At 40.7% G+C, this 25,712-nt stretch overlaps 1 protein-coding gene across 8 annotated transcripts in view; it reads right to left on the minus strand.

Annotated features, from left to right (window-relative positions):
• The window catches only part of LYPD6B (LY6/PLAUR domain containing 6B), a 211,450-nt gene that overhangs the window by 27,091 nt on the left and 158,647 nt on the right, over nt 1–25,712 (minus strand). Inside the window, exon 1 of one of the 8 annotated variants that reach the window (XM_033231559.1) lies at nt 19,060–19,242. The exons of the other annotated variants lie outside the window; for them this stretch is intronic. The gene's annotated coding sequence lies outside the window, so the exon portion shown is untranslated. Of the gene's footprint in view, nt 1–19,059; nt 19,243–25,712 lie in introns of those variants that run through there. 8 annotated transcript variants of the gene reach the window in all.

The raw sequence follows: 25,712 nt of genomic DNA on the forward strand, positions 1-25,712 counted from the left end.
AGAGAGGAAGAACTCCATAAATACTAGCTACCCACATGAGACATTTTAGAGGTAAGTATGTTTAAAACTACCTCTCTGGAGCCAGGTGACCTCCTGAGATGTTACGGAATATATCCTCTGTCACCATTTTCCTTAGACTAATTAGCCGTAATACAAATGGAAAATGATTGACTTTCACAACCTCAACTTTACTGGGTGTCCAGTGATTTACATAACATTGTAGCTAGGAGGTCCCAGAACTACATTCCTTTCTTTGGCAAATTTGTATGTCTTCATCCAAAGGCAATATTTATTCATCATATCTTGTCTGAGTAATGACTCTGGGCTGGGGTTAGGTGAAGAATGTCAATCCTTTTTCCCACCCTCGGTGCAAGGGCTTAGAACATGGGAGCAGAGGAAGATATCACATTCAGATAAAGTCAGAACCAACCAGCCCATGGCTTGACAAGAGAGTTAGAAGAGATCCAAGGTAGGGCCTATTTATAAGTGAAAAAACAAGGCCTTCAATTTGCCTCCAGAATCTGACACCGCTGAGTCTCTACTTTGCATCACAGGGGGGATATTAAATTCATGATCTAGAAGTAAATGAGAGAAAATAATGTTTATAATCAGTAGTTTAAATGTGCACTTGTCTCTCTCCTATACTGTCTCTTCACAACATCCAAACAGGTGAGCAAAAGAAACTAGGAATGCTGTACTCAGGAAAAGACAATTTTACAAAAATGCTCCCCCAGTCATTGAATCTTAGGGAAGAAAATGGAACCAAACTGTGTCCCTGATGGGAAATGAGAGGAATAACTAATGTTTTCCCAGCTAAAAGTTTGAAAAATATGCTTTGCCACATTCAAAATCTTCACCCATTTATTTCTTTCCTTACACTTTCCTTACCAAAAAGCCACATTTTAATTAATTTCATAAAATACTCCAATTTATACCCCCTAAGGCAAGCTTGTCCAACCCATGGCCCACAGGTCGCATGTAGCCCAGGACGGCTTTGAATGTGGCCAAACACAAATTTGTAAACTTTCTTAAAACATTTTGAGATTTTCTTTCGCAAATTTTTTTTCAGCTTATCAGCTATCGTTAGTGTTAGTGTATTTTATGTGTGGCCCAAGATAGCTCTTCTTCCAATGTGGCCCACAGAATCCAAAAGATTGGACAAGCCTGCTTTAAGTAACTAAATACGTTTATTCAGTTACTCAACCAATACTTACGGGGCACCTACGATGTGTCAGGCGTCATTTTGTTCATTGACGTTGCCTGAGTTCCTACTCTCAGGGAATCTTACTTTGCAATATTCTGCTGAAAATGTCTCTTCTGCATTTCCTTTGTTTGGTTTACTGTGATTCTTATCTTCTTCTGTACAATGCCTTTCACATCCAGAAAATTATAATATTATAACAATTGTATCAAGTCATGAGACTATGACAGAGCAGGCTAAGAAATGATAGCCATTTGGGCACAAATATTTAAATACATGCAATACACTTCATTTAGTGCATTATTCAAATTCTGGGCTTATACAAACATGTTTCCGGAAATTACCAGCTGCTTCCTTTTGTGAGCTCAGTAATTCTTGAAAAACAAGATTCAAAGGACCTGCAGGCATACCTCAGAGATATTGTGGGTTCGATTCCAGAGTACTACAATATAGCAAGTCACACAAATGTTTTAGTTTCCTGGTGCAGACGAAAGTTACGTTTACACCATACTGGAGTCTATTAAGTTGTACCTACCTTAATTTTAAAATACTTTAAAATGCTACCAATCATCTGAGCCTTCAGCAAGTCATGATCTTTTTGCTGGTGGAGGGTCCTGCCTCAATGTTGATGGCTGCTGACTCATCAGGGTGGTGGTTGCCAAAGGCTGGGGTGGTTGTGGAAATTTCTTAAGTCAACAATAAAGTTTGCTACATCAATTGAGTCTTCCCAGCATCAAAGATTTCTCTGTGGCATGTGATACTGGTTAACAGTATTTTACCCATAGAACATTTTTCAAAATTGGAGCCAATCCTCTCAAACCTGCCGCTGTTTTACCAACTAAGTTTCTGAAATACTCTAAATCCTAGCTACTCAGGAGGCCGAGGCAAGAGGCTCACTTGAGTCCAGAAAGTTGAGGCTGCTGTGAGCCATGATCACACCATTGCACTCCAGCCTAAGTGACAGAGTGAGACTTTTTTCTAAACAAACAAACAAACAACTGCTGTTTAGTGTAGCTACCTTCGTCAATGATCTTAGCTAGATCTTCTGCATCACTTGCTGCAGCTTGTCCATCAGCACTTCCTGCTTCACCTTGCACTTTTATGTTATGGGCATGGCTTCTTTCCTTCATCCTCATGAACCCACCTCCGCTAGCTTCAAAGTCTTCTTCTGCAGCTTCCTCACCTCTCTCAGCCTTCACAGAATTGAAGAGAGCTAGGGCCTTGCTCTGGATTAGGGTTTGGTTTAAGGGAATGCTGTGGTTAGAGTGGTCTTCTATCCAGACCACTCACACTTTTTCTGTATTAGCAATAAGGCTGTTTTGTTTTCTTATCATTCATGAGTTCACTGGAGTAACACTTTTAATTTCCTTCAAGAACTTATCCCTTGTATTCTCAATTTGGCTGTTTGGCACAAGAGGCCAAGCTTTCAGCCTGTCTCAGCTTTTGACATGCCTTCCTAGGTAAGACTAATCATTATTAGCTTCCGATTTAAAGTGAGAGATATGTGACTCTTCTTTTCACTTGAACACTTAGAGGCCATAGGGTTATTAATTGAACTAATTTCAATATTGTATGTCTCAAGGAACAGCAAAGCCCAAGGAGGGGAAGAGAGGTGAGGGAATGACCAATCACTGGTACGGTCGAACATCCACAGCATTGATGGATCAAGTTCACTATCTTATATAGGTATACTTCATGGTGCCCCCAAACAATTATAATAGTAACATCAAAGATCGCTAATCACAGATCACCATAACAGGTATAATAATAATGAAGAAATTTGAAATATTGTGAGAAATACCAAAATGTGATGCAGAGACACAACATGAGCACATGCTGTTGGAAAAATGGCATCGATTGTCTTGCTTAAACCTTTCCATAAACCTTCCATTTGCAGAAAACACAATCTCTGTGAAGGCAATAAAACCAGATGCAATAAATACAGGTAGGCCAGTATTTTCCAAATCAGCCTCCTTCTACTTATAGGTGGTCATTGATGTCATTTGCCTCCTTTTCTGCCAGCCCCAAACTGACTAGGGAGGAGAATCAATTGGAATTCCTTCTCCCTAATTGCTTCCTTTCCTTTTTCTCCAAACCTTGTATTTTTCCCCACTAAAATCACCTATGCCAAAACCATAGTTCAGTGAAATGAGTGTGATTAAGCAAATTATAAGCCAGCTCAGGGAGTCGCTCTAATTACTCTAATCAGGGATAGGTTCCCAGCTCACAGGAGGCCTGACTGGCCTAGAACTCTTGCTTCTACCGGTGGGTGGTGTGTCAGCAGATGGCAATCACTGCTGCTATTTCACCAGCTTAATGTGAGATTGTTTTAGTTTTGGGCTTCAGACCCTCGTTATTCTTCAATTTCTTCAATTGGTCCACTGGAAAAAATCTTGCCTTTAATCCCTGAGTGCCCCAGAAGCCCATGCAACAGTTGGGTATGGTGCCAGATTCTTCAGGAAGAAGAATACATGTATAGGAGGAGATGCTGGTCTCCCTCTCTTACCATATTCGAGCTCCCTGATGGCAGGAGTAATCTTTCATCCCTAGAAATGAGCCTGACATGGAGCAGAGACTCAAATGTTTGCTGAACATCTTGGAATGAACAAAGAAGAGAAAGCGAAGTCATATTTTCTTTCAAGAGGCACTTTATGGGGAAAAGGATTTAATAAGAAAAAAATGCTTGTACAGGGAACATGCCTATCACATACTACATGTAAATGAGAACACATACTACATTTAAATGAGAAGACAGAGACTTAGGAGTGTTCTAAGCCACGTGGCCACCACTCCATACACACCTGACAGCAATGCATGTCTGGTTTCTCATCATTAACTCAAAACAGTCAGAGGTGGCAAGTCTGTATGAGAAAGAAAAAGAAGGAGATAGAGGCTGGAGTGCAGAAGAGAAGTACCAAGCTGGTATCAAATCACAAGCTTCCATCAGGAAAACAACAGCCAAGCTACAATCAACATTCTAACAAGCTTTATTTGGTTATAAAATTCTTCAAGGAAAATTCTAGAACTTCAGGAATATAATACCTTAATGAGGTCTACTAGGTGGTGGTATATCAAAATAATTGGGGGGGCCGGGCACGGTGGCTCAAGCCTGTAATCCCAGCACTTTGGGAGGCCGAGACAGGCGGATCACGAGGTCAGGAGATCGAGACCATCCTGGCTAACACGGCGAAACCCCGTCTCTACTAAAAATACAAAAAAAAAAAAAAAATTGCTATCCCTTCTTATACTTCTACTTAACTTTCTACACATTTTGGCAATGGTAGCTCATGAAAGAAAACAGAGAGATGTTTCAAGAGTTTCTTTATGAGGCTGAGTTCCTTGGGCCCTGCAGAAGGACAGATTTAAGAAAATTTGGCAAAGTTCACAGCTGCTCCACGGCCACACATTGATGAATGTATCCCATGTTGTTGGCTTCCTTCCGTGTAGATAATTATGTTGCACACTGGATTAGAAAAGCCATGTTTTGGCATCATCAATCCAAATTTACCTTTGGAGTTTCTCTCAGTGGAGAAAGCATTAATCAAATCAAAAATCAACTTTTTTTTTTTTTTTTTTTTTTTTTTTTTAAAGACAGTTTCGCTCTTGTTGCCCAGGCTGGAGTGCAATGGCGTGATCCTGGCTCACTGTAACCTCCGACTCTTGGGTTCAAGCGATTCTCCTGCCTCAGCCTCCCAAGAAGCTGGGATCACAGGCATGAGCCAACATGCCCAGATAATTTTGTATTTTTAGTAGAGATGGTGTTTCTCCATGTCGGTCAGGCTGGTCTCAAACTCCCAACCTCAGGTGATCTGCCTGCCTCGGCCTCCCAAAGTGCTAGGATTACAGGCGTGAGCCACTGCGCCTGGCCAAATAAACTTTTAAAACTGAAAATACAGGCATATACATATATATGTATACATATACATACACATATATGTATATGTATGTATTTTCCTCTTTTATTCACTGAATAAACATTCTCGAGCACTTACTCTGCACTATATGAGGAACTAGAAATAAAAATTTAAGTAAGTAAGACATGGCCCATGTCCTAAAGTGATTTGAAGATACTGATGAAGGCAGTCCATGTACAAACCACAAACATGTGGCAGTTGCTATAGGGACAACGAGTTATGGAGCATTACTAACTCTACAACATGTATTTTTCTAAAATGCCAGCAATTTCTGTAACTTATAGTAGGTAGGGAAGCATATTATTTACGCTGAAACCATGCAGAGATGTTCCCAGAAATAAGCACATCTGCAGAAAACAAATCTACACACATTGTAGATTAGCTAAGTAGAACAAATGTCTCAGGAAAAAAAAAAAAATCTTTTCTTAAAAAAACAAAAAAGAAAGCAAGCACACTGGTTGGGATTTTCTGCAAATGTCATCAAAATAAATGGATGGGTACAGACAAGTGCTTAGGTTTGCAGTATGACCAGGTATCTTGCTGAGGCTCAGCCTACACACCCTAAACTAGGAATTGGGCAATTTCCTACTTAGAGGATTTCCAGCAAACTCCATAGCTCTTCTATCTCCATTTCTGGTTCAGAAATTTCACCCTTCCAACAAAGTTTACTTCTTCCAGAAGCTTAAGGTACAGTAGATACATCAAGCTTGAAAGGGAAAAAAATTAAATTTTATTGATCACCAACTTACCCTTTGCAAATTAAATCTTCAGTGTATTAAGTGGTACTCAGAATGTCTGCTTCTCTGACAAGAATTTATCACAACAGGTTCACCTTATTTTCCTAAAGGTATTCTAGTTATCTAAAATAAATGGTATATTTCTCTGTGATCCAAAATGAAATAATTTCCACTTACATGAAGAAGTATTTGCCATCCACTTACTGAAGCACTAAGAGCACTCACTTTTATAATGGACACAACTTAATGCAGGAATCTTTTCTCATGGAAAGTATTTGACTAGGAAAAAGTTGAATGCAAAGTAATGTGGGCTGTTAAAATACATAATCCCTTGACCCTATTGAAGGGCAATTTGGCTATTTCTGAAGCTGCAGCCCCTTCAGTAAATAACAGCATATCCTGACAGTCTGAGATGCTTTCCTACTGAAGGGGACTTTCTCCTTGTTGGTTGTGAGCATCCACAGAGCTTTAGAGAGGCAATGCTGACTCAAGGGACTGACAGCTGGACTCATTCTAACCAGTGCTAGGACTGAGTTCCACTTGAGTTAATTTTCAAGAGAGTATCTCACCCAAGCAACTTATTTACTGCTCCTTCTTAAGGTGTTCCATGTCTGTTTTAAATCCTTAGAATTTCAATCTTGCTGTGGGAGGATTGCCAAAACTTCAAGTATTTCTCTGACGATTAAATGGTTGCTACTGCCAGCACACCAAAAATAGTAGGTGTTGGAGGATATCAGAAATCAAAGTTCTATTAAACAGATCCATATGAAGTATGTGTTGTGTGGTTGACGCTGTGAGAGCCACCATGGAGTTTTAAACCATATGAAAACTCTTCGACCCAAAAAACTGATGATGCATTAAATAACTGGAGTAAGCCCAGGGCAGCATATAATAAAGAATTAAAATGAATGCTATAGGGTACAGAAAATGATTATGATTATACCTCATAAATACCTTACTATTAAAGAACAAAAATTATAAAATAGAAAGTGCTTAAACTAGATAATATGCATTCACATACCTCTTTGACTCTTATAACCACGTGGTGAGGTAGGTGAGGCAGATGTTATATTATTAACCCCACTTACAGATGAGGAAACTATAACCAAAGAGGTCAAGGGGCTTAGGCAATAGCACCCTGCAGATGCACGGCAGAATTCCAGACAGCAGCCACGGTGCTCTCTTCTGGTTCCCTAATCTTGCTGCCACACCACGCTGCCTTTTCGTTGCCATGGGAGGGAGAAGAAGAACTTGAAGGGTGAACTGTAAAGGATATTGTTGAATGAAAAATAGGACGTAAGATTTTTCATGGGGAAAGGCAAATAGTGAGAGGGGCAAAGAGCATGACCACAGGTTTAGAGGCAGAGACTAGAAGAATGATTTCGTGAAACGGATATGTATTAGAAGGAAAACAGGGTGTGATAGGAAAATGGAATTATCCATGGAGGATTCAGAAAGGCAGGAGTTGAGTTTGAGTCTTTCAAGCAATGAGACTTTTTTGCAAAGGAGACTGCCAGGATCAATGCAAAGTTTAAGGAAGTTGATACGGTGTTCCTGTGCTAGATGGATTCAAGGGATGGAAGGTGGGAGGCAAAGAGTCTGGGTTTCTGGAATCCAGCAGGGAGTGGCTGGGGGCCTGATGTAGTTCTGAGATATCAAGGTGGATATGCTTGGCAGAATTCATCACAGATGCATTTGCCATCTCATGTCCCTGAACAACATCAAAGCTGAACGACTCTGGCTACAAGGGACAGGAGATGATTGGTGTTTACAAACTTAACTTGGATTAAACCATTTTAGGTTGGTTCACTTAAAACCTGCAAGATACGCTGTCTCCAGGATTCAGGATTAACAAAGGTAAAATTACCTGCATTTTCAGGCCTCCGTTTAATGTGACTTCCTGAACTCAGCCAGTCTGTTATTAGGCTGGAATGGATGGGGGCCTTACAGCCCTGCTGGAGTTCCAACGGATGAAGGGGATTTGAGAGGGTTGGGGGGTAGGTACTCTGGGTCTCTCACCCCCATTTAAATGAGAATAGATTTGATTTTATAAAATTGCTTCTTTTAGGATCTTTCACAAAATTTTATTTGGGTAAAGGCTTCCATAGCTTAACACATCTGAAAAGCCAACAATCTAGTCCATCCCCAGCCACAGACAGAGTGGGAAGCAGGACCAGTGAAGTGCAGGGCCTGGTCCCAGGTCCCAGGTCACAGCAAGTGAGGCCCACTGAGGGGCCTTTTTAAAGTACATCAAATTGGGCAACTGAGGACTGAAAGAACAAAAATCATTTCGTATACTTTGAAGCCCCAGGGTCAGGATTCTTTCCAGGCCCTTTTTGTGCCTGTGGCAGAGCCGGTTCCCCGATGTCCTAACCAGGACAGCACACACAGCCAGGATGGAGGATCAGGACGCAGCTCCTGGTCACCAGCAGCCAGGCTGGGCCTCACATCGCGAGAAGTGAGACCGGGAGCCTGTTTCAGGGCTGAGCCTCCTGCCCACAGATTAAGCTTAGGATGCTTCCAATAGGAAAGAGGGTCTAGTTAACACTTCCTCTGACTCATTCACAGTTCAACACTTGATAATTTCTTTCCTTCCTCACTTTAGTCTCCTTTGGAGGGGCTAAGACGAAGGCCAAAACAAAGTAAAAGTCCACCTCCACCACCACTAACAAAAACCACCTTAAGAAAGGGCTGTCGTGCCCTGGGGAAGATAAAGAAGAGCTGCAAGTCTGGAATTCTCGCAGTTACCAAAGAATTATGACCCAGAAGCAGGGAATCATTAAATCCGGCTGGTTTCACTTGTATAACAGCATATAACATTGTACCAGCTCCTGCACTGCCCGCTGAATCAGGAAGTTTAGGGAGAAAAAAACCCAGCAGAGCCTCTAGTAAATCTGTCTTTTCGTATTCGAATCCTAAAAAAGTATTCCCCACACCTCTTCACATAAGGCCTACCATCACCTTAACTATGTTTATCGAGAGAGACAAAGTGTCTTCGCAGATGCTACAGCATTTCTCTTCTTTGACAGCAAATACTGATTAAATCTTCCGGGAGAAAAGTTAGGCAAACCCAAACTCAGTTTCTCTCCAGTTACAAAGGGACAGACTTTCCATTTCCGATATTTCCTTTCCTTTTCTTATTGTCAGGAAAAATAAATAAAAGTGACAGAATTTTGTAGAAAATGTCTCCTGAAGATATGGTTGTTTTGGTTTTAACTTAGGTTGAATGATTTCCTACCGGTTTTGTGAATTATCTAATCTAACTAAAAGAATTCCTAAACCAACTAGGCTTCCTATTAATTTAGAAAAACTGGGGAGAAGATACACAAACCAACAGTGCCAGGTGAGCTTTCCACTGGCAGGGCGGCATGTCACCCTTTCAGGATGGAGGATGCTGAGGGGACTGACTTTGCTGGTCATTAGTGGCAAGAGACTATACATTATGAATTAGCACATCTCTATGAACTGATTAACTTCTAGATATTCTGAATGCCTGGTTTAAAAAATAATAAATCAAAATGACCTTTCAGGCACTCACCAACACTGCTAACAGAAACATCCCAGTTAGAAATCTGGGTGGAAAAACACGTTTGTGGCACATATGCTGATCTGAGCAATAGAGTCTGTCTCTTTAATCACCCCTGTTAGGAATATAAAATCTCCTGAAAATAAGTCACACAGCTCTCTACACATCATGAGTAATTCACCAACATAAAAGCTACAGATTTTATCATCATTATCGGCACTGCCAGCTAGCTGCTAAGAGTTATTGAGATGAGTAGACTTGGTTTGAGGGTTAAAACAGTGCGTGTGCTGTCTCTGAAAATCATCTGCATAACTGCAGAGCTTTCTAATTCACGTTGAAGACCCATCATTATGTCAGGAGAAAATGAGGCTCTCAGGTCCCCAGCCTGATAATGCAATACACAAGCCTCCCTTTGGGTTCTTCCTGAAGGACCAGCATCACGGGTGGGAGGTGGCAGTGGGCCAGCCGGCATGCACTCGTCTCCTGCAGCTAGCTGGTGATTCTGAAGTCAGTGTATACCGCTGCAACTTTCTTTCCCCACTCCCAAACTTGGGAATCTACAAATTGACTAATGAAGGAAAAATAAGAAATCTCATGACCATGGTAGTAGACAGAAATGAAAACTGATATATACTTTTATTCTTGAGTTCAATTTTAAAAGCAATCTCCATTCCACCAAGCTCTAAAGGGCCGCCTCTCATTCCATCAGGGAAGGTGGAGAGCACGTTGGTGCAGACTGGCCTGGCCTTTGACAGATTTATTGACAAGCCCCACTGGCTAGAGTAAGTACAGGGATGCATCATTTGTTGAGAAAGAGAAGAATATATACCACTGACAGGTTTCCAAGAGCTCATAAAACAGTCGTTAGGCCTAGAAGATCATGTCTACAATGTATTAGTATCAGGAAGAAAGCATTAAAGGCATTTCTCAAGTTTAATGGAAAACAAAATTTCAAAAGCAAGGTGAGTTGGCTGCCAGTGTCTGAAGTTGATGGAGACGCAGAGTCCGTTGACTCTGACAGGCTCTGCTCTGTGAACAGGGACTACACACTGCATGGCGTCAGTCACTTCGTTGCTTGTTGTTAGCCGAAAGGAGAGACCGTTCAGGTAGCACTGTTTCGTCTCACGGGGGTAGCGGAAGTAAAGTGATAGGAAACTGACTTTTAGTTAATTTTGCACTGACCTCTAGATCACAGTGGTGGACAAGATGTTATCTTTATAATATTTTAAAATAGATTTCTAAAAGATGAAAACTAAATATGAAAACCCTGACATTATGGGATGGCGACAGAGGAAAGAACAATGGACACTGTCTATATGCTGAATCCACATGGAAAGATTGTGCTGGAAGCCTAATTACCTCTCAGCCTGAGCATTTAAACCTCTGACCCCAATGGAACACGAGTTCTTCTTAAGACTTAGTGTATTTTAGATTTAATTGGATTCAAGGATATTTTTCTCAGATCCTCAACTTAAGAACTATTAGGCACTGTGTAACCTGAAAAAACAAATACTTCTTGGAGTCTCAATTTTCTCATCTATAAATCAGGACAGTAATACTTACATGTTAGGGATATAGTACAGAGTAAATTATAAAAAATGCAGTGAAAAAAATACCGTGAAAATTAAATTAATAAGTACAAAGTGTGTTTTACAATGCCTAGCATATAATAAGTGCTCAATAAACATTACCTTACTTCCAGTTCTACTCACTTTCAATAGTCCACACAAAACAAAACAAAAACAAAAACGAAAAAACTCTTGCAGAAGGGATACAGTGCCAGGTTGTGTAAGGAGAAGATGCAGTTTGAGCTTTCTTGTTGTTTGGGCAGCAGATATCGTGAACCACCATCAGTCCTATAAACAGGCTCTGCACATCGCCTGCTAAAGCTGCTCATTGCAGAGAATGGATAATGAAGACTGGCAGGCATGAGATTTGCTCACAGAGCATTAGCCATCTACTCCAATCCCTTGCAGATCCCATAGCAAAGCATCCTGCTGTTGACTCCCAAAATGTCGGGCCTCTAAGCCAAAAATCAATGTATGAGTTGTTTCATTGCCCTTGGTGATTTGCATCCATTTTCTTTACAAAAAGCAACGCTACTGACTGCCAAAGTAACAAGGTGAAGGGGAATAAGAGACAGGAGGAAATAGCCAAATGGGAGCAGAGCTAAGGTAACCAAATAAAAATCTCTCTTTACTGCCAAGATACTAAAAACATAATCCCAGCCAGCTTTGTGAGTTACCACCTTAGCCACATGGCTACATATTTGATGGAAACAGAGATCCAACAATGGAAAAATAAAAGCATTTCCCCACCAAATGAGTAGCTGGACATGCATTTGAAGAAGAATGGCATTAGGGTGTTCAACGCTGACTCTCTCCATGCAATGCTAATCAAATTTACCCAGTTCACGTGCTTGGGGGCCATTTCTCTAACCACAGATGCTGCCAATTCCACCTGCAATCTAAAAACCCAGACTGTGCATTCGGTTCCTCAGTTCGCAACAATAATAACTGAAACACCCTTTTTCATGCCCTACAGAATGCAAACACAGCTGAACTGATCCACTTCAAATCTTCATAAACAATTCAACTGAGGATGAAAGCAGGTAAGACATTTCAAAGTGAGGATGTTTAGATGACCAGGTACATGGGGATGGTGTGTGTATGGGGAAAGGCACTTTTTGGCAGAGTTATTACTGGTTTAAAGCATAGGTGCTACTCTAATTTTAAAGTTTGTCAGGTATGCATACTATATGGCTGCATGGGACGTCTTTTAGAATCAAATCCACTGCCTTCTGTAGTCTTTGGGGTGGCTACCATGTTAGTATGTAGGTGGCCCTCAGACAGGTCTTATCAACTGCCTGTAGTCCCCTGTTTAGCCCGAATGCCCCACCAAAGAAAAACATCAGACATAGTTTGGAAGTCTGGGAATCAAATGGTTGAGGAAAGGGCAAGAAAGTCAGTAGATAACATGACCAAGTACAAGCCACAGGTCAGGGGTTAGGACGTCATGGGGGCAGGCAGAGGGGTCTTTGCAGGCATTTGCAGTCCAGTTCCAGAGAGTTTATCAATGGAGGTTTTATTCCCCTGTTTCAATACCCTGCCACACTTTTTGAAACTAATGATTGACTCCTTACTCTGTAAGGCCCAGCTCAAATTGTACTTCCCTTGTCCTGAGCTCACCAGGTGGTTGTCTGCTCTCTTGGACATATATTTACTAGGTATGATTTACTCTCTTATGTTTATAAAACTCCATATTTATTATACAAGTAACACAAACACACACGTGTGTGCATACACGCACATACAGTCACATGCTGCATAATGATGGTTTAGTAAAGGATGAACAGCATATACAACAGTGGTCCTACAAGATGATAATGGAGCTGAAAAACTCCCATCCCTTATTGACTTTGTAGTCATAACATCATAGCACAGCGCATTACTAACATGTTTGTGGTGATGCTGGTGTAAACAACCTTACTGTGCTGCTTGCTATAGCACAGACAATTATGTACAGTACGTAATACCTGATAATAAATGATTATGTTACTGGCTTATGTATTTACTATATTTTATTATTATCTTAGAGTATACTTTTATTTATTTTTTTTGAAAAGTTAACTGTAAACAGCCTCAGGCAGGTCCTTCAGGAGGTATTCCAGAAGAGAGCATTGTTATCATAGGAGATGTCAGCTTCATGCATGTTATTGCCCCTGAAGATCTTGCAGTGGGACAAGATGTGGTGGTGGAAGACAGTGATATTGATGACCCTGACCCTATGTAGGCCCAGGCTAATGTGTGTGTTTGTGTCTTAGTTTTTATGACAAAAGTTAAAAAAGTAAAAAAAAAAAAAAAAAAAAAAAAAAATTAAAAAATTTAAAAAAGAGAAAAGACTGATAGAAGAAGGATATAAAAATATTTTTGTATATCTGCAAAATGTGTTTTAAGCTAAATGTTATTACTTAACAGTCAAAAAATTAAAAATATTTCAGTTTATAAAGAATTACAGTAAACTAAAATTAGTTATTAAAACATATTTTTAATAAATTTAGTGTAGCCACTGTAAAGTATAAAAACACTAAGTATAGTGTTTTTAAAGTCTACAATAATGTCCCAGGCCTTCACATTCACTCACCACTCACTCACTCACCTGCCCAGAGCAACTTCCAGTCCTGCAAGTTCTATTCATGGTAAATGCCCTATACAGGCGTACCACTTTTTATCTTTCATACAGTATTTTTATTGTACTTCTTTTTTTTTTATTTTTTTATTTTTTTATTTTTGAGACGGAGTCTCGCTCTGTCGCCCAGGCTGGAGTGCAGTGGCCGGATCTCAGCTCACTGCAAGCTCCGCCTCCCGGGTTCACGCCATTCTCCTGCCTCAGCCTCCGGAGTAGCTGGGACTACAGGCGCCCGCCACCTCGCCCGGCTAGCTTTTTGTATTTATTTAGTAGAGACGGGGTTTCACCGTGTTAGCCAGGATGGTCTCGATCTCCTATTGTACTTCTTCTATGTTTAGATATATTGGATGCCCAAATACTTCCCATTGTGTTACAACTCTCCACAGTACTCAGTATAGTAACATGCTGTATAGAATTGTAGCCTAGAAGGAACAGGCTACACCATACAGCATGGGAGTACAGTAGGCTATACCATCTAGGTTTGTGTAAGTGCACTCTATGATGTTTGCACAATGACAAAATTCCTTAATGATGCATTTCTCAGAACATATTCTTGTCATTAAGTGACACCTGACTACATACATACACACACACACAGAGAGAGAGAGAGAGAGATGAAAGAGATTATGCACAGAGTATTATAATTATATATCTCTTTCCTTCGCTACACCATAAACTTTATTTTTTTATTTCCAACTCTTATTCTAGGTTCAGGGGTACATGTGCAGCATGTGCAGGTTTGTTATACAGGTAAACGTGTGCCATGGCAGTCTGCGGCACAGATCATCCATTCACACAGGTATTAAGCCCAGTATCCATATTCTTCCTGATTCTCTCCCTCCTCCCATCCCCCAACCTCCAACAGGAATCCAGCAGCACATCAAAAAGCTAATCCACCACGAACTAATAGGCTTTATCCCTAGGATGCAAGGTTGGTTCAATATACACAAATCAACTAATGCGATTCATCACATAAACAGAACTAAAGACAAAAACCACATGGTTATCTCAACAGATGCAGAAAAGGCCTTTGATAAAATTCAACATCCTTCATGTTAAAAACTCTCAATAAACTAGGTATTAAAGGACCTTACCTCAAAATAATAAGAGCCGTATATGACAAACCCACAGCCAATATCATACTGAATGGGCAAAAGCTGAAAGCATTCTCCTTGAAAACTAGCACAAGACAAGGATGCCCTCTCTCACCACTCCTATTTAACATAGTATTGGAAGTTCTGGCCAGGGCAATCGGGCAAGAGAAAGAAATAAAGCATATTCCAATAGGAAGGGAAGACGTCAAACTATCTTTGTTGGCAGATGACACGATGCTTTTTCTAGAAAACATTGTCTCAGCCCAAAAGCTTCTCAAGCTGATAAGCAACTTCAGCAAATTCTCAGGATGCAGAATCAATGTGCAAATTAGAAGCATTCCTTTACACCAAGCTGAGAGACAAATCATGAATGAACTTCCGTTCACAATTGCTACAACAAGAATAAAATATCTAGGAATACAGCTAATAATGGAAGTGAAGAACCTCTTCAAGGAGAACTATAAACCACTGCTCACAGAAATCAGAGATGACACAAACAAATGGAAAAACATTCCACGGTCATGGATAGGAGGCATCAATATCGTGAAAATGGCCATACTGCCCAAAGCAATTTATAGATTCAATGCTATTCCCATTAAACTACCATTGACATTCTTCACAGAATGAGCCTATAAGGTTTTTGAAAGCAGGAACCATGTCTTGTAAATTGAGTACTAGACATGACACTGAAGATTCACAGATAAACAAATCTCTGAATCAATAATTAAAGGTGCAGATTAATGTGCAGATAAGTAGCTGGTTTGTAAGCAAACAGAAAAAATAGGAAGTGATTAGTTAGGTCCAGGATGTGTATCATAATGTAAAGTCAAGCCGAACAAATCTCCCTTCTTTTGTGACATGGTTACAAGATATTACATTAGTAGAATTCCATACACAACCTAGATTTTGGCAAAGCAATAAATAGAATATTCTATCCTTAGGGAAATGATAGCAAATTATGAGCTGCCAAATCATTTTTTTAATAGATGAGTCTCAACCCTAATGTGTTAATAATAGTATCCTGTGGAACTCTGTCATCTATTGTAGTTAACATTTTAATCAATTACTTGAATAAAGATAAGACATTTTATCAAACTTACTGATGGCACAAAGCCAGGAATAGCAGGTACTATGTTTCATAGCAGAATCAAGATGCAAAAAAAAAAAAGGCCCGACAGACTACAGCATCAAGCTGAAATCAACAAGATGTTAAAGATAAACTTATGGTTCAAATAATCAACAGCACAGGCAAAGAGTAACCAAGACCTCACTAGTTAGCAATTCATCTATATGAATTATAAGTAATTACAAACACCACGTCTTTTTTTTAAAAAAAAAAAACCACAGTAATAGTACTGCTGCTTAAATAAACTAATGCACAATGGAACCTCATCCTGAATCAAACAAAATTCTTCTTCACAATTGTATTAGTTAGGGTTTTCCAGAGAAATTCAACACAGAGAATATATATATATACACATATATATATGTACACACACACACACACACATAGATAGATAGATAGATAGATAGATAGATAGATACCGGTTCATGATATTAGAAAGGCCAAAAAGCCCCATCTGCAAGCTGGAAACCCAGGAAAGCTAGTGGTATAGTTTGGAGCCTGGAGAGCTGGGATCTAATGGTGTTGATTCCAGTCAGAGTCTGAAGGCCTGAGAAGCAGGAGCACTGAAGGCAGAACATCCATGTCTCAGCTCAAGCAGTCAGGCAGAGAGAGAGAATTCAATCCTCCACTGCCTTTTCATTCTGTTCGGGCCCTTAATGGATTGGACAGTACCCACCTACATAGAGGAGGGCCATCTACCAATTAAAGTTTAGCTCATCTCTTCTAGAAACATCCTCACAGACACACCCAGAAATAATGTTTTACTAGCTACCTAGGCATCCCAGATCTTCATGATGAGTGTGATCACCATTGGAATATCACATCCAGTTCTGATTAGGAGGTTCACAGAACGGATGTCCTGGTTGGACCACTGAACAAGGCATAATCACATGCTGTATCAACTCTGACCTGAAATCACCTCTCCAAGAAGAGCTTTGCCCTTACAAATCCATGCATGTGGTCGGGTAGGTTTTGAAGCCCATGATGACTGGTCTGAAGGAGGAGATCCTGCTGCTGATACCTTAATGGAAGGAGGGTGATATGGTTTGGCTGTATCCCCACCCAAATTTCATCTTGAATTGTAGTTTCCATAATCCTCACATGACATGGGAGAGACCCAGTAGAAGGTAACTGAATCATTGGGGTGGCTATCCCCATGCTGCTATTCTTGTGATACTGAATGAATTCTCACAAGGTCTAATAATTTTATAAGGGGCTTCTCCCTCTTTTGCTTCCTGCCGCCATGTGAAGAAGGACATATTTGCTTCCCCTTCTGCCATGATTGTAAGTTTCTTGAGGCCTCCCCAGCCATGCTGAACTGTAAGTCAATTAAACCTCTTTCCTTCATAAATTACCCAGTCTCAGCATATCTTTGTTAGCTGCATGCGAACAAACTAATACAGAAGCATATGGAAATTGAGGAGGAAATGCGCCAAAAGGGCAGCGGGTAGAAACCAGGGGCCTGGGAGCCATAAAGCAGGCTGCTTGAATTGAAGACATGCAATTCAGGATGGAGGGGAATCACAATGCCTTGGGCTCTCACATAGATCACCAGTTTTTATTGTAGATCCTGGGAAAGAAACCACAGAGCAAATTTCAGTAGTAGAGTGTTTTCTCCCTAAACCAACACATCTTCAGCAGCATAGTGCCAATGTTCTTACATCTTTAAATAGTGGAGAAGAGCATTGAAAAAATATTTTTCTTATTCAAAACCTTTCCCTGCCATCCATATGTTATTGTAAACACGTGGCATTTCTTGAGTCCTCCTTTCTATATACTCCTTTCCTCTCCACCCATCCCACTCACAGATATAAAGTAACAACAAGAAAATAGGCTGGGGATATAGGATCAAAAAAAAAAAAAAAATCAGACTTCAAAAAAAAGCTCTCACATAAGGAATGAGAAAAACAGAATTCCTATCCTTGAGTTATAAAAACAGAAAGGGAAGGGGAATTTTGTAGACCCAGAAAGTGATGAAATGAGGAGAAAGACATCAAGTTTACCCAAAAGGTAATAAAATATTTTATTTATTTTTTGATTATGAAAAAGAAAATAAATCATTAAAATGACTGTCAGAATGCCTCAAGGATAAGGGCATGGAAGAGGACTTGGTTATAAATGTTGTGGAGAGTAATAAAAGACTTGGTGTTGTTTCCTTAGCATTTGCCTGGGCTGAGACTTCCTATTTCAACACAGGAATCACAGGCAATGGTAAAGTCAATCCGCTCCTGGGCACACATTATTGCTTTTCCATTCAGGCCTTATCCGAGAGTACCAGAGTGGCTGCTCCCACCTGCAACCAGGTCCTATCTCACACTGATTCAACAGGACATGCTGGCAAACTGCCAGGGCTTCAGGCTCACCATTTGTTTTATTTTCACAGCTACTAATGATTTCATATATGCCTGCTTATAAAACATTTATTTTTCTTAGTTCTCAGGATTCAAGATGAAGAAGACAAGGTTCCCGCCCCAAGGAGTTCTGTCTAAAGTCTAAAGGGCCTTGGATTAATTCTGATGTTGTTTAATGATGTATCTCAAGTGCCTGAAGACAGAGAAAGGTGATAGGATAGCTCTTATAACAGTGACTGTTGGTTTTATTTAAACCTAGGAAGGATTAGTTGAGAATTTGTAGAAAAAAGGTAGGATTTTCTATTAACCCACAAACTTATATTCAGCATTCTGCCTTGAGTATTTTCTTTTGATTTTCTACATGCCAGGTTCTCCCATAAACCATGATGTTTCAAAATACAGCCCCTATCAAAGCTATGTGTCTCTAGATCTGTAATAAATATAAATATTAAGACTTTTGAAATAAACTGAACCTTGAAATGAACTGAACACACATGGCTATCAATATGATTTCTGTAACTACCCATACATCCAAATTCAATCCAGGACAATGCAGTCTCACATTTGTCTCCCAAATCAGGCACAACAGGACCTAAGAATAGCACAGAGAACAGTGACGTGATAGAAGACAGATGGTATTTGTAAAATGGAAATGACTCCAGCTGCCTTTCAATACTCCTCATCTATGATGGCACATGTCAAGTGTGAATGCCCTCTCAGCACTGTCACAAGAACAAGGCCTGAAAAAAGGTTTACTAAAATCCCCCATGAATACTGAGTGGCTAACATGCAACACGACTACGAAATTACAAGCAAGAGGTACAGGCAAATAGCTATCCATTTTCATAGCTGTATCTTTGCCCTTGTGACCAACCAGACTAGCTGTATCATCTGGTCACTCATATAATCACTCTGTACTTACCATTAAGATGTCCACTTTTGGCAATACTGACCAATACAATTTCTCAAATAGAGACATGGCTGAAGACCTGGGCCTATGAAATATCTTTTTAGAAGGAACCACAGCTTCCATGTCCAAGGCACATTTATATAATTCACATTACTAAATAGAAACCATGGCCCTAGACTCCCATTGCCTGGAGATTTTTATTCAGTGGAAACCAAAATGCACCAGCCTGGATGACTCAGGGGGAGTGGTAATGATGGGATGAGTAATCATTCTCTTGAAGTTGCTAGTTAGGATAAGAACAGTTGTTCATTACCTGACGGGACAGGTTTCTCAGGCTGGCAGGGAACAGAACAAATAAATCAATGTCGCTTTCCTCCCTAACATCTTAAAACCCTGTATTTAAAGTCTGCATTTCAGCTCACAACTCAAGGAAAACAATCCCCAGAACTATCCATTTGGCCTCTGGTGATAACAGGGATCGACTGAAGATAGGTGAAAAATGGAAGAGGAGATGTGTAACTTTAGTTTCAGGAGAGAAATCCTATGGGAACACTAGCTGGTTGTCTCTCTTAGGTCACTCCCTTGGTTATTTTAGGAATCCCTCGTATACAACTAATGCAATGTCTTTTTGAAACAAGCCAAACACACATGTTGACAAGGAACAGTAAAAGCCTCTAAAATGGCAGTCCAGTTTAAAGACTTGACAATTGAGAACCTTATCCCCTTCAAGGTCATGCTCCAATCAGACTTCCAGAGTACCACTTCCTCCTGTTTGGTCAATCAGGACTACCAATGCCTGCCAGCTTTGCTTTTTAGTAGGTTTGGTTAATTAACATGAGTTTGCCTTTGGTTTTTGCTAACATTGCCTGTTTTGGGGAATCAGTGGTGCCCAGGAGAAAGACATGAGTGTGATGTGTGTGTTGAAGATGGACAGGTGAGAGACAGCTGGGTCTCTCACCTAGACCCCCAAGAGCAGGTCCATGAATGAATTAGGGTATTTCCTAATTAATCTGAATTAATCATTTCCTAATTAATCTGAATCTCTTTACCATTTCCATACTGCATTACTCTAATTTACCCTTTTTGAGGGGATATGTTAAAATACAGTTTAATTACAAATGAAACACTATTTAAAAACCTATAGAAAATACACTGATTTAATAGATGACAAGTAACTGTCTACATAATTGTTGCCCATGAGAGTTTTGTTAGATAATACCTAAATAGGCTCATACCATGTGTGATTTTGGCAACAATCTGTTTGGGTACCCTGCTAAGGCCCCAAAGTAAACCTAAAAAGACTTGACCACACGCTTGATCAAAGCATACCTGAGGCTTAATGCAAAAGAGAAGTTAGGCCCCTATGATCAGAGTGTGTGCTGCAGGTTACATTATTGTCCAAACACATTCATTCATCGTCTATCTGGCGGTTGCACAGATCTGCCATCTAGGAGTAACAACCTTTACTCTTTTTCTTCTAGCAAGGACCTACATTCAGAGAACAGGCATGGGGAGACACAGCTGATAGCAGACAGAACTCAATATTCACAGTTTAAATATGGAAATGACTATGGTGAGAACAGGGAAATCATGCATGGGCTTGCCATGTTGAGACACAGAAGAGGTTTTCATCTCCATTCTAGAAAGACTTCCTGAGGATAAAATTTCAAGGACAGCTTAAGGTTAAATTTGGAATGCAATGCTTTGGTTGGATTGTTGATAACAAGCTTTAAAGAAGGTGCCACTGAGGATTATGAGAACGTTGCTAAAGTGGCTGCTACTGTGGACTGGAATCTGACAGGTGCATGTGCAAATGTGTAAATATGCCTTTAGCCATTCAAAGCACCATCCCCAGCTCGTCTTCCTCGCCAAGAGCCAGCGTAGAGCAAGGTTCTTTTTTTTTTTTTTTTTGAGACAGAGTCTCACTCTGTTGTCCAGGCTACAGTGCAGTGGTGCGATCTCTGGGCTCACTGCAAACTCCGCCTCCCCGATTCAAGCGACTCTCCTGCCTCAGCCTCCTGAGTAGCTGAGACTACAGGCAAATGCTCCTGCCCCTGGCTAATTTTTGTATTTTTTGTAGAGATGGGGTTTCGCCATGTTTGCCACGCTGGTCTTGAACTCCTGACCTCAAGTGACCCACCTGCCTAGGCCTCCCAAAGATTACAGGCATGACCCACCACACCTGGCTCAAAGTTCACTTTAAAAAAAACAAAAAACAAACATAAAAAAAACCTCTTTCTATGTTTATTATTGTTAAGCAATCATCATCACTGCAAAGAAAAAAAATCAAAAGAAGGGGCTCCCACAGAGTTTCAAGTATTGTCTTTCCTGCAACACTGGTCATAAAACCAACAAGAAAGCGGAGCAATTAAACCCAGAAATCCTAGGGTGAGTCAAAATTGCAGTGATTTAGAGGAACTGCCAGATCTGAAACATCCTCTATGGGGACAAGGTGAATAAAACCTCCCTTTCAGGAAGCACGATGACTTACTCATGCATGTGAGGACCCTGTGGTAAACCACAATTTTCTGAGCCCACTAAATCATGCCTGCTCCCTCACTGTCCCAGAAGACCCAGCTGTCTCTCATCTATACCTCACCATACACATACCACACTCACATCCTTCTCCTGGGCACCACTAGTGCCCCAAAATAGGCAATGTTAGCAAAAGCCAAAGGCAAACTCATGTTAATCAACCAAACCTCCTAAAAAGCAAAGCTGCAGGCTTTGGTAGTCCTGATTGACCAAGCAGGAGGCAGCAAAAAGGACACTGGTAGGTTTGCTAGATATATCAGAGAAAGCAATTAAGTTTATGGCAGGGTAGAAACAGCTCCAAAGCCCTCTGAAACAAAAGATGCTTCCTGCCTGTGGTCTGTTCTGGGCCATTCTGTCATAATGGCAGGCTGAGCTATTCAGCTGCAGCAGCCAACAGTAAAACACTGTTTGGAGAGAGAACCATCCCAATCTCTACTGCAGAGACCTGCCTGTCAGGTTTTCATTTCTACGCTAGGGGATAAACTGTCCCAGCTGGTTTGAATAAGAAAAGAGGAAAGTGAGCATCCACAAGAGAAAAAAAAATTACTTGATGCAGGAGAAGGTTGTAAACTCTTCAAGATTAGTTGAAGGAAAAGATTATGAAGGTAACAGAGTTTCCACTGGTATGGGGAAAATATCCCTAGGATGTTGTGGTTGACAAGCAAGAAAGCTGTCCTTCTCAGGAGTTCTTAGTGTGGGAAGGTGAGCAATGATGGGAGGGGCAGGGCAGTCTGCAGCCTGGGTCTCCCTAGTCCCCAACCTGTGATCTCTCCTCTCTGGTGGGGCCATGCATGTCCAGATTGCCCATTTTCCAGGTCAGATTCTAGCTGGAGTTCACATTAGGGTGAACATGCAAGTTCTCACGAGTGCAAAGTTGTAGCAAACACTCTCGGTAGCAATGGAACAGGCATTGATGCCAATCTGAGCCTACATAAGACGATGAGGGTGTCAGAAGGAGGCCAGTTGTAGAGTCAAGAGACAAGTATGGGATTTAAGGGAGATAAGATGCTAGACAGCCAGAGCAACTTCCCTTAAGTCTTAGATTGGCAGTCTGTCCCTCACTCCAGAGCTAAATGGAGAGTGAGATATGGCCATCCTGGAGACGCAAAGTCTAGTTCTGGCTCCTAAATGTGTTCTATACCCCTCAAACAGAAAGGGTCCCTAATTTATAGATGAGAAAACTGAGGCACAGAGAGGTTAAGTAACTTCTCATTGTAACTCATGTTGGTACTATGAGCCACTTTATTCATGGCTGCAAGGATGACCTCAAAAATGTCGGCAAAATTTGTCATTTTTCTCAGATAAACCACCTGTTCTATCTGGACACTGGACTGAATTTAGTTCAACAAACCGTAGATTAAAAAGGCTATCAACCCACCCTTTCCTTGGGATAGTCCTTAAACAAAAAGCTAAATAAACACAACATTCTTTTCTTTGGGGCTCTTTCGGATTACTTGAAGCCAAAAAATAAGAGGCTATCTGAAATGTTATAGAGGGCGTTATTAAATATCCTCATTCTTCAAATAGACTCCACCTATTGTCAACCAAAGAGAAGAATAAGAACCCTCTACCCCCACCCCTATCCCCAGGAAATACCACTGGGCTCAGGAGAATTACTCTGTGTTCCATGGGATAATGAGTGTCTTTATTACATCTAATTAGGGTCTCCTATAATGTGACATAACCATTTTTGGTCACTTGGGTGTACCCAGAAAGGCCTAGCAACCATCTCTAAATAGCCAATCCCCCTGTCTCTAGAAAAACCACACAGTCCAAGAGAGAACTCTGCTAAGAGTCAGGAAGATGTAATTTCCATTAACTCAAGAAGCATTAGGTTAACATGCAGACTCTGAAGCCTGACCTCCTGGGGTGGAATCCCAGGTCTACCACTTAGCTGTATGACTTTGAGGGAAGTTGCTTAACCTCTCTGTGCCTCAGTTTCCTCACCTATAAGTTAGGGATAAAAATCATACCTATTCATAAGATTTTGTAATGACCAAATGAGTTATGATATGTAAAGGACTTCAAATAGTGCTGGGCATATAGTAAAAACAATATTAGTGCCTGCTTGTGTTGTTATTAACTTTATTATATTCTTAGGTACATTACTGAAGACCTCCACTTTCCAGACTTCTCTCAGATGGGCTGACAAGACCATCCCTATTCCAGGATTTTTAAAAGACAAAATAAAATAATTTTAAAATAAAGTAATTTCAGATTGCTTTTATAACAAAGTTAAGAGTCTGCAATAAATTTAAAATGGCCATGAAATCTTTGCAGCTACTCCAAGTTAGAGGTGGAGTCTATTTCCAATCCCCTCCCCTTGAATCTGGGCTGGCCCTGTAGCTTTCTTTGACCAACAGAATGTGGCAGAAGAGAGGCTATGTAATTTCTGAGTTTAACTTACAGTTTTTGCTCTTGTCCTCTCGCCAGAAAGTCTGTCATGTGAAGGAGGCTGAGCTAGCCTATTGGAGGGGGAGACGATGTGGCAGAAATGAGTCATCCCAGCTGAGATCCCCTACACCTAGCTCCCAGGTACCAGCTGAGCGCAGGGGTATGAGTGACCCCAGGTGAAACTAACAGAAGAACCACCCAGCTGAGCCCAAATGGAAATGTTAGTAAAAGTGCCCAAATTGCTGACCCACAGAATCATGAGCAAATTAAACAGTTGTTGTTTTAAGCCACTATGTTTGAGGTGGTTTGTTATGCAATAAATAATTGATGCAGAGCCCTCACTGATACACATAAGGCTTTATTATCAATAGCATTTCAAACACACACACATAAAACCAGGTCACTTGGTTATTTGCCAGCAGGTTTACCAACCATCACATGGTGCTTCCAAGCTCTTATCTCACTGACCTAGGGCCAGTGAGGCAGCACATTCACTTGGAAAAAGCTAAGACCAATTAGTGATCAAATTTGGGAAGATGGAGGCAAGCTTTCAGCACCAAGGTAGGGTGCCAAGTTAGATCCTTGTAGAGGGATATCGTGGGAATACAGGATTTTGTTTGTTCCTTTTAGCCTGCAATAGAATACAAAGCCAGAAATGCCTGACTTTGGCTTCCTTAGAAGCAGTGTTATTCCTGGGTCTTGGATATGGCACAACAGTGTGGGTAGATACCTTCATGGCATGAGTCAGAAAATTCAAGGTCAGCATCACTAAGGGAGAATCAGGGGAACCAGTCAGAACTAATCGTGTCATTTCCGTGGTCCAGATATGCGGCTCCAAGAATGCCGGAAGCCCTGAATGCCTTCATTTTATTCTGCTGGTCAAAATAAGTGAAGGACTTCAGGATATGCCACTCTAAAACAGGCTGTATTAGTATGATTATTTTGAGCTGAAGGCATTCGAAAAACAGCAAATGCAGAGAGAGGCTTTCTCTGAGCTCCCCTTATCTGCCTAAAGACAGACAGACACTCTAAAAGAAACTAGGTTGTCATCAATTCCCTCTACAGAAGTTTCATCAACCAGGGGAGATTAACTCTTATCACAGGTCAGGAGACTAGAACACACACCCCACCCAGACAAATTCTGTCACAAACTACCATATCTCCCATCTATTCTTCTGAGGGCCCATTCATCTTCCCAAAAAATCATTTACTCTTCCCTTAGTTGCCTACATCCCTCCTCCCCTCTCTCCTGCAAAGAGAATATATGAACTCCTAAATCTGACTGTATCTTTGGATATTGACATTTTTTTCCCTATGATGCACTCATGCATATAATAAGTCTGCATACCTTTTCTCCTGGTAATCTGCCTGTTGTCAGTTTATTTCATAGACCCAGTTGTTGACCCCACAGGTTAGAGTGAAAGTCTTCCCTTCCCAACACAAGAGAATGATTACATTCTAAGCTTTGATTTTACTGTGACCTAAGCAAAAGGTTACTTCACTCCAGGGCACAGGGGTAAAAATAGCAAGTTCCATAAGTCAATGTTCCCTCACCTGTAACATGAGGGAAGAACTGACACCCAAGTTTATAGGGAAATTACACTGAAATATGTGATGAGAGGCTCTGGAAGCTTAAGTCTCCATTTGTTATAAACAAAGCTACCACATTGAAATGAAAACAATCTTACTCAATTATTTGATAAGCTGGACAGCCATGGTGCTAAAGGTTCTTACAC

This window comes from Trachypithecus francoisi, unplaced genomic scaffold, assembly GCF_009764315.1.
Source record: "Trachypithecus francoisi isolate TF-2019V2 unplaced genomic scaffold, Tfra_2.0 Lachesis_group13, whole genome shotgun sequence".
Taxonomy (NCBI): Eukaryota; Metazoa; Chordata; class Mammalia; order Primates; family Cercopithecidae; genus Trachypithecus; species Trachypithecus francoisi.